This window comes from Tenrec ecaudatus, chromosome 14 (genome assembly GCF_050624435.1).
Source record: "Tenrec ecaudatus isolate mTenEca1 chromosome 14, mTenEca1.hap1, whole genome shotgun sequence".
Classification (NCBI taxonomy): domain Eukaryota; kingdom Metazoa; phylum Chordata; class Mammalia; order Afrosoricida; family Tenrecidae; genus Tenrec; species Tenrec ecaudatus.
Window position 1 is genome coordinate 103,321,907 of NC_134543.1, and position 20,564 is coordinate 103,342,470.

The 20,564-nt window shown below is 49.4% G+C and overlaps 1 protein-coding gene across 1 annotated transcript in view; it reads right to left on the bottom strand.

Moving 5' to 3' along the window:
* EHD4 (EH domain containing 4) overlaps positions 1–20,564 on the bottom strand; it is a 78,230-nt gene that overhangs the window by 21,008 nt on the left and 36,658 nt on the right. The window lies entirely within an intron of this gene.

Genomic DNA, 20,564 nt, shown 5'->3' on the forward strand with positions numbered 1-20,564 from the left:
TGAGAAGGTCGCTTTGAGTGGGACCAGCTGCATGGCTGTGTGTCTTTCTGTGCTTTTTTTTAGTAAGGAAGTCAAAGGCTGGCTTTGCTGACACTGTGACCAATATTTATCATGAGTGCTATTTCTGTCTTAAGTATGTTATAAATATTTTTTTTAAGTTCTGTCTCCCTGCTCTTCTGTAAAATGGTTTCTTGCCAATTTCTTCTTCTTTTTTTAAAACGACCAGGCCCACCACAAATTCGGCCATACACCAACCCTCTGCGTCTCATGCAGTTAAACAAACACGCCTTTCAACCTGTGGTCAAGACTTTCAGGTGTTTCCCCAGGGAGGCAGCTTCCCACAAAAGGAAAGCAGAAAGCCTATTTTTCATTCAGCCAATTAGCCGTGTAATCAGAGTCCTAATCTAGCCCAGCTTGGAGCCTGGCTGAGAGACCACCTTTCCTGTCTCCTCCTCCAGCGTGCATGTGCGCGCACACAGCCGACAGAGGATGACAGGCACGCTGACCTAAACAGCATGTCCTTCGACAGCTGTGAATGCCTTGCTACTTTTGCCTCAAGTATTGCACACATTAAGCCCGGTTTATCTATATAACACCATACAATGAGCTTCACTCATCAGTAAAGAAAACGCCATCAATGTCACAAGACTACATATATTATGCTACTGCTCATGTGGAATGTTCAACATGCCAAACAATACCCGGCAGCCTACAACTACCATACCCCCCCACCCCAAATCCCAACCCAGGGGCAGCATGTTAATTCTGACTCCTGGCATCCTATGCACCACAGACAAGTGCTTTCTTGGCTTGACACTGTAAAGGGAAGCCAGGTTGCCAGGCCTTTCTTCCATGCTGCCCCTGGGTGGGTTTGAACCGCCAACCTTTATGTTAGCAGTAGGCTACACATTTTGCCACCGGGGTCTTCTGGATAGCTATGACAGCAAAAGTACAACAGTGTCAGCATCCATTTCAGGACAGTGGAAGCAAAACGTAGGTCGATCAGACAGGGCCTAAAGAAGGATCTACTCAGAAAAAATGAAGGTTCAAAATTCACTGTCAGTCATCAAGTTGATGCCTACCCAACCTACAGGACGGGGCCGAGCTGCCCCTGTGGGTTTCTGTGACTGTAACTCTTTATAGGACTAGAAAGCATTGTCTTTCTCCCAAGCAGAGGCTGGTGGTTTTGAACTGCTGACCTAGTGGTTAGCAGCACAACCTGTAACCTACTACACTGCCAGAGCTCCTGAATGGACTGAAGTTTCTGTGAATTTGCAGAAGAGGCATAAGGAGAGTGCTTGGATGAGGGCATTGGAGTCAGATATATTTTTAAAAAGAAAACCAAATGTTCACAAGTGCTGAAGACACCCTGGGTACCCATCTGTGGCAGTTACATAAGTGGTTGTCAACTTGAGACTATTAAGCGTGAAAGGGTATAATTTAGGATGTCAATCCAGTCGCAGCTTGACGATCTCAATTGGAGGCGCTAAGGAGATAAATAGCTCACTGGAGGCAGGACACACAGACTCCCTGGGAGACATTCCTGTTGACAAAACACAAGAAGCTACGCTGATGGAGCCAAAGCCCTGGAGCTGGAGGTGCCATGTGGAGACCCACAGCAGCACTGAGATGCTTCCACCACCACTGGACCCACAAAACTTTTTGCCCACTAGCCTGTGATCTTCCTGCCTTTGGCGTCATTTTATGTGTTGCATGAGTCTGAAGAGGAATTTACAGACTGGTATCGGGCATATGGGCTAATATTGGACTTATGGACTTGATCTGGACTGGGCAAAGATGTTTTCTTAATATACAATTACTCTTTCTATAATGCTTTTTCTTATACACATATGAGTGTCTTATGAATTTTTCCCTAGCCCACCTGGACTGACACACAATCCCTCTGCCCCAGCGGAAACCGCTGCCTGGGCGCGGTGTGGTATTATCCCCCAGTGCCTCTCTGGACATGCCCTGTTTATGCAGTTCATGTTTTGACTTTGTCTTGTGGTGCACCCCAATTTCCTGGGACAAAGGCAACTCTCGGGATGTGGGCCAGGGTTTATTTTCATAGCTGTCAGGAGCCAATTTAGAACAGAAGCCAAGCCAAGCCCCGCTCAGTGACTCACGTAGCAGACTGTTACGATTCAGGGTCAGGGTTTAACTGTTTTGTCCCTGCAAAGCCGGTACAAACTGCCTCCCCAGCAGCAGGAGGTGCTACTGTCACTAAGACTGGCTTCTGCCCCAGATCACAGGTGGAGAGACCCCACAGAGGGGTGACTATGCTGTCCTTGGGGAGCTAGAAGGCTGCCCACCCCGGGACCAAACACCAGAAGAACCTGCATGTGGTCTTGCTTGTCCAGGAAGGACGATGGACTCATTACTCTGATCTGACCACCCTCTCCCATTGTCTCCCTTGGTTTCCAGCTACCCAAACTGGGCAGCTGGAAGTTCAGTAACGAGGCATATGGGATGTACTCTGGGGTGGACATGTGTTGGTTTGTGCTGAGCAGCCTTCCGGTTTGCGGGTACTTTAGGGGCAATGAAAGCTGAAAGTGGAGCCCACAGGCCCTTACCCCCCTCCTCAGTGGGATGGGATATAGCAGGAGAAGTAGAATCAGACAATCAGCTCTTCCCCTGTGAGTGGGGTGCCGAGCTTTGGAGTGAAGAAGGATACAGGGAAAACAGGAGCTGATTCACAGTGGTGACAGCTGAGTTGAGAGTCTACTGGCAGCAGCTTCCTAACCCCTTTCTGGGCCCAAGTCTCCAACTTTCCCAACCAACCAATTCTCAATTCTGGGAATGACCTGAGCGTTCCCTTAATTCTTTTTCTATCTCAGCCAGATGGTTTGTTTAATTGAAAGGCAAAGACATAAATGGCTCGGCCAGCCTTTCCTTTCTGTACGTTGCTCTCTGATGATGGAACCAGTGTGCCTTAGCTAGTCTCTGCCTCAACTTGTGAGCTACAATACCCTTGGGACACCCAACCCGTGGACCGTGTCGTTATAGTTTGAGGTTCCTTCGAGACCTGCTTTGCCATACTGCTTGAGCTGGGGACTGTCGGACCCCTGTCATCTGCCTGATTGTTGGTGACCTGCCCTGCTATTTGCGGCCTGTGGCCAGGCTGCCTGTATTGCTCTAAAGAAGACTCAATTGTCTGCTTCCTTGGCTTGTGAGTTGAAGGACTGCCAGTATATCAACTATCTCACGGAAGTGAGTTAACTGAGCCCTCTGTACTGCTCTGTGGACTAATTAACCACTTATTTCATTGTGTTCTATATGCCTGTCTATCTATCCTGTCTAACAAACACCCCCTCCCCCGCCTACATTTTAATCTTTCTGAAATATGTCTGCCTCTTCACAATTAACACCACAGGAAACCAGCTAGCCCGCAGGTAGAGACGTTGAAGCACGGCTGTCATTACCTGCCATGCAGTCAGCCACATGGATGCAGAGTCTCTTCTTCTGAGGGCCCTGTAGCTACAGCGTGTGCCTGAACGTTAACTTTTGGCCCCTGATACTGAGTTTCCATCACTTCTCTGTCAGTTTTCGGTTCTGTGGTGGCTTGTGTGTGGCTGAAAACATGCCATCAGCCATTCAAATACCAGCATGGTGACCCACGGTGGACAGGGAAGAACACGTTCTTTAATCCTCAAGGCGCAAGAACTGATCAAATAAATCAACAACCCAGAAACTAAACCAAAGCCGCAAGTTGCAATACTGAAGGATTCGATAGCTGAAATATTGAACGACAAAGGAAGCATTAAAGAAGACAGGAGTCAAGCACGGAGTCACTGTAACAAAAAGAACAGGTCAGCATCCATCAGTGGCATGGAAGGGAAAAAGCCAAGCTTCACTGAAAGCACCGGCAGAAACACAACCAGAAAAACCTCACGAGCCTTCAGGAACCGATGAAATGTCAAACAGGTGCAGTGTTGGCAGCAATCACTCCGCAATGCCAAGAAATTTGGAAGGCAGCCACCTGGCCAACTGACTGGAGGAGATCCACAGGTGTGCCCACTCCAAAGAGACGAGCCATCAAAACGCGGGAATCACGGAACACCATCAGTAGGGTCGTTAGTGCAAGCAAAGCTCTGAGAATAACTAAGCCGTTGGCAGCAGTACATCCACAGGGAATTGCTAGACATTCAAGTTCGGTTGAAAAGAAGATGTGAACAAGAGATGTCACTGCTGACACCAGATGGATCTTGGATGGAAGCAAAGAATATCAGGCAGTGTTTTATTAGCCACACAAGGGCATTCAACTATGCGGATCACACCAAATTACGGATAACGCTGTGAAGACCGGGAATTCCAGAGAGATGACCATATGTCCACAGTTTCTTGTTTTAAGCCAACAGCAGCTCTATAAAGCCTAAGAAACACAGTCCGTACAGCTGCTTTGTTTGTCATGGAGCAGGATACAAGGACAGCTTGCCACACATCAGGGAACACAACCAATGGAATAAAATACAGACATGGACACCCAACCCCAACCCGCTGACATGAGTCAGTCTGACGCGCAGAAACCCTCCCTCGTGTTTCTGGGACTAAATCTCCTGCCCACCCCACCCACCCCCAAATGAAGAGATTCATTACAACTCCACAGACAGCATGGTTATCCACAGACTTAAGGTGTGTGCTACATTAGACAACGGAGAGGAGAGCATCGTTGTTTCAGAAGTAGAAACTAAGATTACAAACTTGTAATTGGCTGAAAGACAATCAGGGGAGTCCAAGGCGAGACTAAATCTTTACCAGAGTAGACAGCCTCATCTTTCAAGGAATGGTTGGTGGGTTGGAACTACCAACCTTGAGCATAGTAGCTCAATGCTAAACCCACAGCACCACCAGGGCTCCTTAGACTTGGAAGTAAGCAAAGGTAAGAGTGCTTGGGAAGAGAGGTGAGGACTATCAAAGTTGGGAATGGCTGCTCTGTTCAATTATGACAGCACAATGGATTCAGGCACCGACCTAAATATATCTACCTACCTAACCCCCCGCCCCAGCTGATTCTTAAGCAAAGTGTGGTCCTGAATCAGAATCAAATAAGGAGCCTGTTAAAATGTAGACTCCGAGGCCCCTCCCCAAAGCACTGACCCTCCCGGCTGGACTTGGTGGTCTGCAGGTGACTGCGGCACACAGAGAGGTTGGAAAACCGCTGTGTTGGACTGAGTGCCATGCTGTCGTTGGTGAGGGGAACAAAACACTCTAAGCAGAGTTTATTTTTGCCCGAAGCAGTTACCAAGGGATGGTTAGGTGGTGTGTTGTAGAACTGAATTCAAACATGCTTTTGTGGCTATGAGTTCTAACATCCACAGAAGCTCCCTTCCCTGTGCTCAGATTTGCTAAAGAGAACCACCACAGCGGTGAAGGGCTGGTAATTTAGTTAGCCAACCAGGAAGGTCTTGGACACCATGGCTTATCCAAGCAAATCGCCCAGCAGACTCTGAAGACATGGTTTCAAATGTACTCCTCTGCTCCCAACCTAGAGAGCCAGCCAAATCCTACCCCTTCTCCAAAACACCTGGATGGGGCTGGATGCGTTACATATTACTTAACTTTAATTTTTTTCAGGACTCTGATTATATGAGAACATGCTTACCTGCAGCACGCGCAATACATTTTCAACAAAGAGAAGCCATTATTGTGGAATTTTATTATCTATTGTGTATCATCACACGCAACATAACGTTCTGATTTCTCCCCCTCACTTCATAGGTGGAATTGACTGCTTCCTCTACTGCCTTCTTTGCGTTGCTATTGCTCCACTGCACACCCTGCTGTATCATCATCAGGTGGGTGTATTGGTCTCTCTCGTTAGATCACAAGCCCTTTCATCAAAGGGCCCATGCCTTTCTCACAGCTACACCAGATGGGCTTTTGCCCGACCAGACTGCCATCTGGTCCTGGCTCCATCACATCCTAGTTCTGTGACCCTGTGTGAGTTAGTTACTTAATGTCTCTGTGTCTCACTTCTTCACCTGTACCTGCGGAGTTCATACATGAGAATCACCATGACCCCAAGAAAGCACTGCTGGTTCCTGGTTATTACATTTTTAATCTCTCTGTCAAGGGCAGGGGCACAGTGGGGTTACAATAAATGCCCTGTGACAATGAGGGATGCCACTCCTATTGGGATGAAACACCATTCATGAGGGGAAAACAGCAATACAATGACCCTTGAGCCAAGGGAGAGGATTAGTTCAAATGCTCAGAAAATAGCGAATCAGTGACAGTTAGTGGGGCAGAAAGCCACCTTCCCTTTCTTCCTTGTCAAAGTACAGAGTTCAACCGGATGGTCTTCAAGATCCCAGCTCGCTCCAAGATCACATCTGTGATTCTTATCACACACACTCCGACAGAAAAGTCCTGTGCATGGCTGGGATGACTCGGGGCATAGACTTGTCCTCACTAGGCGGAGAACAAGGATACTTCCCAAAGACTCTGTTATAGATGACGATGGTTGGCTCTTATCAATAACAGAGGCCAGCCACATGGTGCTGCATAAGCCTGTGCACCCAGCTACTGCTTCACACGAGGTTGGCCACAGGGACTCTCAGGCTGAACGTGGCCCTCAGATGCTGTTTGCTTGAAACCTACACGGTGTTCTTAAAATTTTGAGCTGGCTGCCGTTGGTCAGGGCACTGTTGTTCGGTTCTTACAGCTGGCCTGGCTCACAGATGCATCCACAGCTGATGACTGCTCCTGAGTGGACACACTATAGCTCTTATCCAGCCTTTGAGTCCAGGGCAGCAGGCCAGCACTCGAGGAGGGCGGGGGGGTCGCTGCTTCTCCTAAAGTAACATGTTGATTCCCGTGAATGGCTCCCCACTGGGCAGCGACCCTTCGTACCCAGTTCTCTGCAACACCCAGGACAGAGTTGACCAAGAGCACATCTCGATAAATGTTCCCTGGACAAACTGTGTCCGAAATTCCAAAACTGCCTTTAAACTATCTTTTGGAACTCATCTGTTCTAGAAGTTGGGAGTAAACTGAACATCTGGTTGGAATGTAAAAGCACTTCAAGTATAAAAGCGCCCCCATCTCAAAACCCTCTCGCTGCCTTCGAGTCAATGCTGACTCATAGGGTGGAACTGTCCCGGGGAGTTCCAAGACTGTAGCTCTTCAGGGAGTAGGAATCCCGTCTTTCTCCCTTGAGGCACTGGGTGGTTTGTGGGCCTGTAACCACCATGCACCTGGTCCCCTCACAAAAGCCAAAGGTGAATGAACAGTGCTTGGCACTGCCACAGGGGGGCCCAACTCTTCCGGATGAAGGAGATGAGCTGTATCCAGTTTATGAAGAAGGCTGGTCCCTGGCAGGCCTGTCCAACACACCCAGGGCACATGTGGGCCTGAATGTGTGCATAATTAACATGTGTGTATGTATGTGTGCATGCATGCATGGGTCTGTGTGTGCACACGTGTATGCAGAAACTGATGCAATCATAGCACCATCCCATGGTGATGCTTGCTTTTCAATTCAATAATGGGAATTTAAAAGTTGAGCCGAATGTGGGTGAAATACACACAGCTCGACCGATAGAAGGAATGCCACCAAGCTGTACACAGAACAATGTTGTACTGGTATCATATGATCACACGCAACTATGGGAAGCACCTGCAGAGGCTGCTACTGCTTATACTTCGCAGAATGAGTCTTCTCAGTGGGAAGACTAAGGGTCACTGCCTCACAGGATGACTGGGTCGGCTGGCATAATCTAGCTCAGAAAGTTCACGTTCTACGTCCTGGCTGGATGACTCGTGTCTGGGATGGTTCAAGTTTGTGCGCAGCCCTCTAAGATACAGTTGCCAGTTTCTATTCATGTGGAGCAAGCGAGAAAACCCACGACTCAGGGAAGGACCCAGACGGCAAGGCCCAAGAGTCCCCATGAAACAAGGTGCCCTCTGCCTTAAGACCAGAACTTGATGAACGTTCTAACCAGCACCACAGCAGATGGATCCTGAGGGAACAGGAGAAGACAGTGGGGACAAGTTTAAATCCTCAAATATTCCAAACTTACTGGACCCATCAAGGCCGGAGGAACCCTGAAGAGCGATGCCCCGAGACCCTCTTCAAACCCGGACCTGAAACGCCCCCTTAAGTTGCCTAAAGCAAAAAGGAACGTCTGCCCCCTGGAGCACGGCGTTCCTTCAGCAGCAGGAATTCCAACTCTATCAGAGTTTCCAGTGGAGCTTTTACGAGTCTGGAACTAAACAGAGATGCAATCGATCTAAATGTTTAAAAATACAGTTTCTATCTTTGCCCAAGGCCCCGGGCGTTGTGCAGTTTGGGAGCTGGGAACCCAGGTCTCACCAGTGGAAGATCCCAGCTTGGCATTCGGAGGCGTGCTCCCCATTCTCGGAACAAATGGAGTGGGCGGCAGGAAGGGGCCCCTTCCGGGCTCAGCCCCCATGGAGACCAGGCAGAAAAAGAGTCACCAGGAAATGGCACTGGGTGGGGGCACTTTGCTCCCTGGCTCAGGTATGTGCTGGCTGAGGGTCCCCAAGGAAACAAACTTGGCCATCTATTTTTAATAGAACATGGGGGGGTGGGGGGCGGAGGCGGCTTAAATTTCTTCCCAGAACCAAGTTTCTAATTACTCAAGGTTTAAATAAGACTGGCGTCAATGAAAGGACATAAGAGACGGGAGGGCCAGCCAGAAGGAAGCCACATTGCTGGCCCCTCCGCCTCTGGGTGGGCAAGGCCCGTTCTGGGTGGTGCAGTTCTAAGATGAGTGGGCTTTCCTTGACAGCAGTGGGTTTGGTTCAGAAGGGAACCTTGAGGTATTCTCCTTCCATAAAGATCACGGCCTTGGGAGCAGCTCCACTCGGTCCTCGTGCTTCAAACTGACCAAGTGGCAGTGGGTTTGGCGGCAATGTCTCTCCTGAGGCCCCTCTGCTTCATGCCCATCTGGGTGTCCCTCCAGCACCTACAGGCACCGCGCACTGGCACCGCCCCTCTAACTGCCCTTCTCCAGTTAAGAGGGCCAGCCCGCAAATTACCACCCTCCCTTGTCGTCTTAGCATTTAGAGCCTATCTTTAAAAACACAAGGGACCCTGATTACTCCCAGAATAAATGTTTACAACTTCTCCGTTACCAGACCCACTCTGCCTGCCTGCACCAGCCTTTCCTGAGAGTCTAAGCTTTGTCCTCCCCACCCAACACACCACAACAGGTTCTTCGCTGGTTCTACAAACAACCCCTGCTTCCCTTTACCCAGATGTGTCCTTCGGCAGGGAATGTGCTTCCCTTTCCATCTCCCCATCCTCTGGGCACCTCAGGGGGTTTTTCCACACCCTCTTCATATAGGGTCTGCTCTCGCCTCGGCCTGAAGCCCCTGCTTTCCACAGCCCAATCACAGCCCAGAAACTGGGAGCAGAGGCTGATGGGGGAACCTAGTGCAGGTCACTTCTCACCACCTACTCAGGCCCTTCTTGATGCAGTCTCAGGCCCCACTGACTTCTCTCTGTGACAGCATTCAGACCTTGCAAGCACTTATAGGCTAACCAGGAGACAAGGACACAGAACCCGGTGATGGCAGAGACCCCCTCCCTCTCTCATTGTTCCCCATTACCTCCCACTGGGCAGAGCAGGCCGTCCAAACATCTGGTTTCATGAAGTAAACTGACTTGAAAGACTGCGTTGCTGAAATACTGGTGCGAGATCGTGCAGGTGTTACACATATTCCGCGGCTCCTGGTACACAATAGCCACCAAGGTTAAACAAGGCCAGCAGTCTGAAACCACCAGCTGCTCTTTGGGAGAAAGATGGGGCTTTTTCCTCCTGGGAAGAGTTACGGTCTCGGAAACTCACTGGGGCCATTTTACCCTGTCCTGTAGGGTCTCTATGAGTCGGGCATCAACTCGGTGGTAGTGGGTTTGCTTTTAGAAGTGAAATATGTCCAGTGAGCCTTTGCATTTTTTGCCCAGATTGACTTTGCAACTGGGAAAGGCTGTTCTGATGTTGGAAAGTTAGGTGCAGGACAGCAGGTAAAAACGCCATGACTGCGAAACGTCTACTCAGCTCTCACTGTCTTTGGTTGGCCCTGGGGTCGTTCCGTGGGCAGCGGACTGAATCCTTGCAGCAACTCCGTAAGGTGGGTACTATTACCATCCCCTACGTTACATGCAAGGAGTGGAGGTTCAGAGAGGCTGACCAACTCTCCCGAGGTCCCAGGGAAGGCATGGTTCGAATCCCAGAGCCTGCATCCCAGCTACCGCACGGTGCCATGCAGATATCAGGATGGTGGTTTGGGGGGAGATGCTTATATTCTTCTCTTTTGATGAATTATAATTTTCTGAGTATTCTACAAGAGTCTATTGTCCCATCACAATGAACAAAAAGTGCATTGTGGACATTACTGGTCCCTATGCTAGTGGTCTAACAGCAAGACATCATTGCGGAGGATGTTTGCGATCAAGTATGATGGTGTTGAGTAGCAATGGCCTACATTTCTGGAATCTTCTGCTGGAGGCTGTACTGACCGCCACCTCCAGAAAACATGAGGTGTGCCCTGGCAACTGCACAGCCATCTGGGGGTGAGGGGGAGGCAGCCCCCCCACCACCTGTACTTTCCAGAGAAACACAAAGAATCGGGTGAGAAAACGGGACACACTGGGCTCCTACTGCCTTCTCTACCTTCCTTCCTTCCTTCTCCCCCTAGGCTGGCCAGAAACACAGTCAAGGTGGGGGGGGGGGGGGTGAGGGGAAGGCCAGCTGCCATGGGCTCCAGGAAAGGCTGATACTAAACTCGTGGCACCTTGGAGCAATCAGAAGCCAAGCCAGGCCTCCCCAGAAGGACGCTGTTGTCTCCCATCTGCACAGAAGGTGGTCTTGAGTACACTGCTTCTTGTAGGGGTGAAGACTCTCAGTGGGTCCTGACAAGACCCCTGTGGTGACTAGGGCTCCCTCTCTCTTCACATTGGGCCTCAAAAGGGTTTGGCCACTGAGTCGACTGTATTTAAACAAAAATGGAGGGCCTATTTGTTCAGGAAATGGGCTTTGAGTTGCTTCCTCCTCCCCTCCCTTTTCCTTCTTGGGATTTAGTCCAAGGCCTGTAAATCAATTCTTCTGTGTCTGTTTCCTCATAAAATAAACACGCTAACCTCGTCACCTACCCCTCCTTCCTCTCAGGGATGCTGTGAACGGAACGTTCCAGCGGACAGTGGGCTACCTGACCTTGCAGGCCTCCCAAGGCCATGGCCCTTGGAGGAACTGCAGGAGAGACTCGCTGAGCCCACAGGCAGGGGAACGGGGGAGGAGGGGGCAGTGTGTGTGGCGATTTAGTCCGAGACATCACTGGGGGTGCAAAGGGTCTGGACTCTGCTGCTACCCAAGGCTAGTAGTTCAAACCTACCCATGGCACTGCGGAAGAAAGGCCTAGCGAGTGGCTAGAAAGCCTTTGGAGCTCATGTCTCTCCTCAATAGCACGAGTTGAAATAGACTTGATGGCAATAGATTGGTGTGAAGGTATGGTCCACGCAACCCCTAGACTGCACATCTCGTTCGCCACAGCACACTGGAAATAGGTCGTTTACATTCGACAGTGTCAAGAGGACTCCTCTCAGGAGAGAGAATAATACATGCATGGCAGTTTAGGCTCTTTCCTGGTGAGAATTTACCGACACAATCCCAGAAGTCCTAGGTCTTCGCTCAGCCATTCTCTGCCCGGCCTTTTCTACAGCTACAAGATGCGTCACCTCTTTCCAGCTCTTAACTTTTAACTATATGTGATCATTCTGAATATCATCAAACTCCAGAACCCATGGCCTGAAGAGTTTATTCTGACTCACAGTGACTCTATACAGGATTTCAAAGGCTGTACATCTCTAGAGCAGTGGATAGCCTCATCTTTCTTCCAATGAATGGAGGATGGGTTTGAACTGCCAACCTCAAGGTTAGCAGCCCAATTCCTGACCCACAGTCTCACCAGAGCTCCTTCAGCCATCATAGAGTACCCAACTCCTTATTACACCAGCTTAAGAATGTAAAACAGGATTGAATGATTCAATTGTATGCCATGTGAAGTACATGCTAATAAAACTATTAAAAATTATTCTGTTGATCTTTAAAAAAAAGAATGTAAGACTATTCAGGTGGCTAAGGAAAGACTGAATGCCTCATTACACATGTTAAAATGATCAGACAAGTTTCATTTGACTCTCTCCCTTCGATCAGACTCCTCCACCATGGCAATGTGACCCTATTTGAGGGTCCAAGCATCCCCGGTGATCGACTGCTGGAAAACCATCCATTGAGAACCCTCTGGAGCTGGGGAGGGAGGGGGAAAATGAGGAGCTGATTGATACCAAGGGCTCAAGTAGAAAGAAAATGTTTTGAGAATGATGATGGCGACAAGTGTACAAATGTGCTTGACACAATGGATGGATGGATGATGATAAGAGCTATACGAGCCCCCAATAAAATCATTAAAAAATAAAAAGAGAGAGAACCCCTTGGAGCCTCCTCTGCCCTGACAGACGTCACGGGGTTGGTGGCCATGAGCCGGAGGCTACTGGAAAGCAACGGGTTTGAGTGTTTCTGGAGGGGTCACCATTTGACTGGAAGGTTTTATTAATTCGTCCTCCGATCCCCAACGAATCTAGAAGAAATTACCAGAGGAGAAGTCACAGAATTGTACACTTCTTAAGGATGATAAAACCAAACTAGACCACTGCCATTGAGTTGCTTCCACCTCGTGAGGAGCCTACTGCACTGAGCAGAGGCACCACACAGAGTCTCTAGTTTGCCATCACGACGGAGGCAGGTGGCCACATCTTATAGGAAGTGGCTAGTAGGTTCTTCCCAGCAGCCATTCAGTCAGCAGCTGAGCACTTAACCGCTGCACCACTGGGGCTCCTTGACGTCCTGTCCTCAAATTCAACTTTCTAATGTTACCACGAACACAATCCAGGAACCAGGTGTCATGCGCATGGAAATTGCCCATTCCTCATTTTTCTAGCGGGCTTTGTATAACAATCTCCCCCACCCCCAGTCCCCAGACAAGGGATTCTTATACAATGCATCAATAAATCAGACGTGATTCACACTGAATTTTCTTGAGGCAAAACGTCAGTGACATACAGACCCCACCCAAGTGTGCTGAGGCCAATGTCTCCAAACGGGGTCACAACCTTGGCAGCGCATCTTGTCATTCTGTGGTTCGGAAGGGCAAAAAGACAATGCTCCTTCAAGCCACCGGTTTCTAGAGAGACGTCAAACCAGGAGGATGAGAAAGCTGGGATCAGCAAAGGGTTTAAAAGCAACCTCTGACCTGGAATGCCCGGCCCTGCCAGTTCCTGCTTTGCCACCTTCCCCGTGCAGCCTGAGTGATCAGCGAGCACTGGGACAGCATGAATCATGGAGACCAGCTCCAGTAACTAAGTTATCAGCCACGCCACCCGGAGAGGCAAACTATTACTCAGACATGGTTAGTGCTTGAGCTACGTCACAGATGAAAAGGCAGATCAAGCCAGCAGGGGAACATGGGACACCGAACCTCCTTATTTAAACACCCACACACAAAAAAGACTCAATTCTTTAGTAAAAAACAAAAACCACCACCACCGAAACTAAGTAATTGCCAACAGCTTTTCCAGATAGCCAGACCCACTCAGAAAAGAAACTCACAAAAGAGCCCACCGCCATGGGCCTAATCATCGCCACCTTAATCGTGAGAAATGAAAATCAGCATTGCAATGAGTCATCCTTTTCCATTCTCAGACTAGCAAAAGGCAAAGGAAAAGAACTCCGTCATTCCCTGTGCTGGGGAGGGAGGTTGCAGAGAAGTAGAACACCTATGTCTGGGAATGTAAACCCAGGAGGACTTCAAAGAGTTCCTGGGGAAAAATGGGATGGAAAGATCGAATTTTCCCACATACACCTTTTTCAGGTACACTTTCTAGAGTGGGGCGGGGACTATCTGGCCTGCGGGCTGTAAAAGACATGCAGAATCGATACCAATGAACGTCACATGCCTCACCCAAGAGCAGCAGTTCCAACCCTCACATTGTTGTTAGGGCCACTGAGCTGGCCCTGAATCACAGGAGTGACCTATGCACACAGAGTGAAACCCTGCCCAGGCCTGCACCGTGCTCCCAATTGTCCCTAAGCCTAAACCCGCTGATGGAGCCACCGAGTCTCCCCATCTCGTCGAGGGCCTTCTTCTTTTTCACCACGTTTCCACCTTACCAAACACGATGTCCTTTTCCAGGGACTGGCCTCTCCTGACCATACCAGGGGTACCCCCAAAAAACCGGAATTTTGTAGTACGCATTTTTTCCCGTAAGTCAAACATCGAGCAACTCACAATTACTCTGGTCACAGTGAATTTTTTCAAGAGTATTTTTGCTTGACCCTCCTTTTTTTGTGATGGCCAATTTAAGAGAACAGCACGTGGCTGTGAAATTTTGTTTTGCCGCAGAAATGGCTGTGATGCTGAACACAGCTGACAAGGACAGAACTATGGGGAAAACTCAACTCTGTGAGTGGTTTTCTCGTTTCTAAAAAGGTGAAATGGCGATTGATGATAAACCTCATTCTGGACATCCATCAACTTCCCAAATGGATGAAAATATCAACTTGTAGTGCATTTGGAGTTCACTCCACTAGGTTAGACTGTTAATAAAGCTTTATATTTAGAGGTTCTGAAAAGATTGTGCAACAGTGTGTGACAAAAAAGGGTTTGCTTTGAGGCAGATAGGGGACTGGTTTTGCCACCACGACAATGCACCTGCTCAAGCAGCCATCCCAGTGCACCTGTTTGGGGCAAAAATCAACATTCCTCTCTTGCCCCACGCACCTGACCTCACTCTGTGTGACTTCTTTTTGTTTCTGAGAATGCAGAGGGACATGAAAGGATGGTGATTTGATGATGTGGAAGAGGTGGAGGAGGTGCTGTCAGCCATCCAAACAGAGGTGTTTGAAAAATGTTTCCAAGAATGGAATCACAGATTAGACAAATGTATTAAGTGTAATGGAGAGTACTTTGAAGGTGATAGGTTGTTTTGTAAAAAAAAAAAAAAAATTAAATGCATAGCTTTGAAAAAAAATTCGTTGTTGTATTTTTAGTACCCCCACGTATGTCCAAAGTATGCAAGATGAAGTCTTGCCATCCTTGCCTCTAAGGAGCATTCTGGCCTAACTTTTTCTAATACAGATCAGTTAGTCCTTTTATCAAATCCTGGCACTTTCAATATTCTTCTCCAGCACCACAATTCAAATACATCGATTCTTCTGTGGTCCTCCTTATTCAATGCCCAACCTTCACATGCAGAGGATGCAATCGAGAATGCCATGGGTCAGGAGAACCTCCCTCCTCAGAAGAACATCCTTGCTCTTCAATCCTCTAAAGAGGTCTTTGCAGCAGGTGTACCCAGTGCAATATGTCTTTTGCTCTCTTGACTGCTATTCATCACATTAGATGTGAGCTTATTAAATGTTGGACCCATGTGGCCTGAGGATGTCACGAATCGCCCAATCGCCCTTGGCAGAAAGAAGGTTCTTTAACGAGATCTAGAGGGTTTTCTGGTACCAGATAACTTAATGAAAGGTCCCGCTGCCGTTGCTCCAGCAGCTGCATTTCTAGAGGGAGATCTTAAGAATTATATTTGTGGATTGGGAGCAAAACAAACATCCTTGCAATAGTGTGCCCATTCACTGTGGTTCTGTACAGCAACAAGTTAGAAACAACTTGAATGTCAACCATCAAGAGGGTACGGCTCCTTAGGCCTTCGGGCACATCTATGTGATGGTTCTGCCACACTGTGGGGAGGGCGGGCTGCAAGTGGGTGCACAGGCCACCTCCCTGAGAGACTACTGGTAGAGGAGCAGGGTATGTGGGTGGGAGAAACATCCTTGACTCCCTCTTTGTAACTTCTGAAATTTGTGCCTGGTTGGGGATACACATTCAGAGCCAGCCATGTTACTGTAGCACAGGGCCTCAGAAGATAGATCTCTCAACAATAAAGAGCCGGCCTGGTATTTTGCAGGATTTGGATTCAAATCCGAAGTGTGGTTTGTACTCAAAGCAGACTGGACACTAAGGCTGTCTCATTAGCATGACAAAGATGACCTAGAATCCCAAATGGGATTGTAACCACGGTTACGATTATCAACACTTATTTTGGGGAGGATCTGATTAAATTCATAACAGTTACTAAACATTTGGAAGTGAAAAAAAAGGCCATTAAAAAACACTTTTTTTCCTTTAGGGGTTCCTAAGAATCCTACTTTCTAAAGAGGTGGCTTAGGGGTAGCTCCCAAATGAAGTGGGGCAGGCAGAGAACAGCAGTGTCAGGGCATGGCCACCCTCCCCGGCAGATGCCAGCGTCAAGGAACAGCTGTTCCCAGGGCTGCCATCCTCCCTGAGAGGGTGCTGGCTAGCCACAGAGGCCCCGCCACTTCGTTGGTTCCCCAAGTTTGTCATTATTTCCCACTCCCCACTTTGTGTGTATGTGGGGGGGGGGCGGGGAATAAAGGTACAGAGAGGGAAGGTTCAGGAGTAGTCACTCACCCCCCACCCCTGCCCCACCAGCCTCCACCCCAGGCTCTTCAAAGTGGGCCCCCTGCTTCAGAACCAGGGACAGGCAGCTTTCTGGACATCAGTGGATTGTCTGTGCTTGAGGCCAGGAGGCAGAGTGCTAACAAACCCCCCCATCCCCACCCCCTCCAGAAATACTGCAGGCGGTAGCCTGAGAGCCTCCACTCTAGCCTCATCATGGGGAGCACATGACCCGGGGAACTATGAGACAGCAACAACCAGTGACAGCCAACCAAAAGGCCCACAGACAGGGAGTGGGGACAGGGCTGCATTGTTACTGCCCAGCACATAAGCACCCGGATGCTCATAACACTAATTCTGGGTAATAATCACAAGAAGGTCAAAAAAGATAACCCATAGATGGCTTCCTGTCCCTCAGAATCAAACCCATGCACCTTGGCAAGGCATCCTGGCTTACAGCAGGAGGCGCTCAAAACCATTTTCTCTACTTACCAGCCTGGAGTTGGGCCTGGAATTTTCTCTCTACCCTAAGGCCCCTGCCAAGGCAGCTCCTTCCACCTGCGAAAGCCCTGCCCCCAACTCTTCCCAAGACGGGTCCTCTCATTCTTTATCTCCAAGCCTGTCACCTCCTTTGAGAAGCCTTCCCTGACTACCCATCGCCGGCTGTGGGACCCAGCAACTATTTCCATCATTTCTTTAGGGTTTGGGGTCCTCCTTGTCCCTACCCAAACGTATGCCCCGTGTAAGTAGCTACCGAGAAAGCCGTGTTAACAGCAAGAATGGCAAATTAACCCTAAGGCACCTAGTAGCTCGCTTTCTCTCTCTCTCTGTCTCTCTCTAAAATACAAACTCACTGCTGTCAAGATAATTCCGGCTCACAGCAACCTGAAAGGACAGAACAGACCCACCCTGTGAGTTTCTGAGACTGTAAACCTTTATCAGAGTAGAAAGCCTCATGTTTCCCCCTGGAGAAGCTGGTGGTTTTGAACAGCTGACCTTCTGGATAGCAGCCCATGTGATAACCAACTGTGGCATCGGGGCTCCTTCTGTCTGACCTACCAGCTGTTGTCAGGTGCACAACAGAAGGAAACGTTGCCTGGTCCCATGCCACTCTCACACTGTTGCTCTCTTTGGGCCATCCCCGCAGCCACTGTGCAGATCCATCAGCTCGAGGGCCTTCCTCTCTTTCGCTGCCCCTCCACTTTATCGAGCATGACGGTCAAAAGTGAGTAAGGCGCAGTCTCACCATTCTTCTAGGGAGCATCCGTGCTGGGCTTATTCTTTGGCCGTGGCATCTCGAGCAGATGCTAAAGAATGGCCTGCTGACTGAGAGCATCACTGTCAGGAGGCACCGAGCAACGTGGGGTGCATGGCAGCATTCGCGGAGGGTGAAGGCCTCCTGCCTCACCACCGCCCTCTCACAGTAAGGCAGTGCGCAAGGGTCACCGCTGAAAATCACTAAACGAAGGTGTGCGTGTCTGGGGGTGGGGGCGGGGGCAGGGCAACGACTTGGTGTTTGTAGAGAAAAATCATAATCACCTAATGAAAAGCCCCTTGTGGCATCCTCGCCCCCCACCCCCACCCCCAGGGCTGCCCTAGCTGCGCCTCCCCAGCAAGGACTTGGGTAACGTGCCACACTCTCTCCAGTCCAGGTGACAGCTGCCCGTCAGCTCGGGGCACCCCCTTAGGAGGGAAGAGCCTGCCCCACTTGATTTGGGAACACCCCTAAGCCACCCATGCCCTCTTTAGAAAATGGGGTTTTCAAGGAGCCCTAAAGAAAACCAGATTTCCAAAAGGAGAGTCCAAATGTCTTGGGATTGGGAGCATGGGCCCTGGGACCATCCGGATGAAATACCGGCTCAGCCACTTACTCACCGGACAACTTAGTGGCTCACACTAACAGCCTGACTTGTCTCTAGAGGTTCGGCTGTGAGCTCCTCACTAAGGGTCTCCTCTCAGGAGGTAGGAGTCAGATGACATCTGGGCTGGAGATTAGCTGTCTCAGCTGGCCTAGCTGGGAAGGTGAGGCTAGCCAAGCCTCCCGGTCTCACGCTAGGAATGGCGGTCTCAGTGTGGTTGGACTTTTTGATTGACAGCCAGCTTCTAGAGAGTGAGATCCTAGAGATGTAGGCAGAACCTGCGAGCTTTCTTGAGACCGAGACTTGGGAAGTCCTGAAGAATCATTTCTGTTGAATTCTTCTGGTCAGAAAGTGAGTTTCAGGGCCATTCCAGATTCAAGGTAGGTTGGCTGGGAGTGGTGAGCGAGGGGCATCTCCCCAGACTAGCTATCGCACCCGCTCTATTACTGTGTGCAAATCACTTCTCTTTGTGCCCCAGGCTTGCCTTCTATAAAACGGAAGGACAGTTCCTACCTCCTAGAACTTTTGTGAAGAACAAATGAGCTAAGGATGTGTGACAAGCATTTGACAATGTACTCTATATAGCATCGGCCGTTATAATGAGAGGGGGTGCGTGATGGGGACCCAATACCCAATCTGTAGACAGCTGGACATCCCTTACAGAGGGGTAGTGGGGAGGAGGTGAGTCACTCAGGGTTCAGTGTAGCAAAAATGAAACTTAAAACCTTCCTCTAGTTCTTGAACGCTTCCTCCCCTCCCAATTATCATGACCCCAATTCTACCTTGCGGACCTGGTTAAACCAGAGGATGTTCAGCGGTGCAGTAGGGATCTGGAAACACAGGGAATCTAAGACGGATGAACCCCTCAGGACCAGCGGTGGGAGTAGCGACACCGGGACGGAAGGTGGTGTAGAAAGGGAGAACCGATCTTGGGGATCTATGTGTAACCTAGATGGGCAATGGGAAGGTGGGTGAGGGGAGACACCAGGCAGTGTAAGATAGGATAAAATAATTATTTATAAAGTATTAAGGGTACAGGGGAAAGAGGAGAGCGGGGAGGGAGGGGGAGGGAAAAAAGGAAACCGAGTTGATTCCAGGAACCCAAGTGGAAGGCAAATTTTGAGAATGACGAGGGCAACGAATGTATAAGGGTGCTTTACTCAATTGATGTATGTATGGATTGTGATAAGAGTTGTATGAGCTCCAATAAAAAGATTTATAAATTTAAAAAAAGTAGCCAAGAACAAACCTTTCTTCTGATGTCTATGAAATGTCCCCTGACATACTGCTCTAGGTTTTCTTTATATAGAAAGTGAGAGATTGGATCTTGTCTCCATCCAAAAGTCTGGGCAGGTTTGAAGTTTGTATAAAAAAGTGGTCATTTTTTTAAATGATCCATTATGCCTTTAAAATATTAGCGAAGCCTAAAAATAGCTGTCAGGGCTTGGCAAATGCCACTCTGAGTCACGATGATGGCATGCTCGTACCAGGGCAGAGGCAGCAACCCTTGTGGTGTGGAATTTCCTGTGGCACTGGTGGAACAGAGCCCATGAACGAGTTTGTCAGCAAACTTCCCCGAAACAGAAAGGAATCAGGATTTTCTGCTAGAAGAGTGATAAGGAAGTGCTGTCCCAGTACCTCGCAGCCCACCTTCAGATGGGCCTCTGCAACGGCCAGAACACAGGACCTCCAAACCCATCGCCAGGGGCTGGCCACTTCGCCGTCGCTACCAAACTCAAAGCCCAAAGGTAGGCCACGGTGACCAAGGTCCCCGGGTCCAGATGGCTTCGCCCTCTGAGCATCTACAGAGTTCTGTGTCCATGCCTCCCACCACTTCATCTCCCGGGATAGTCAGTCCTGCCTTCAGGAGAACGCCCGTCTCATGCCATGTGTGCTCACCCCTACACACCCATCTTCCAGCCACAGACAAACACGCACATGCCTGTTTCTGCCTTCGCACATGATTTTGCCTGCTGTCTAGAAAAGGACAAAAGTGGCCGGGTTACTGTTCGCTTCACTGTTTCAGGAGGGGAGCCCTGGTGTCATAGTAGTTACCTGCCAGGCTCCTAACTGCAAGGTTAGCAGTTCAAAACCACCAGCCACTCTGAGGGGGAAAGGTGAGGCTTCCTACGACAGTACAGGGTAAACCCACAGGGACAGGTCTACCCCGTACAGTGGAATGGCGCTGGATTGGAGTCGACT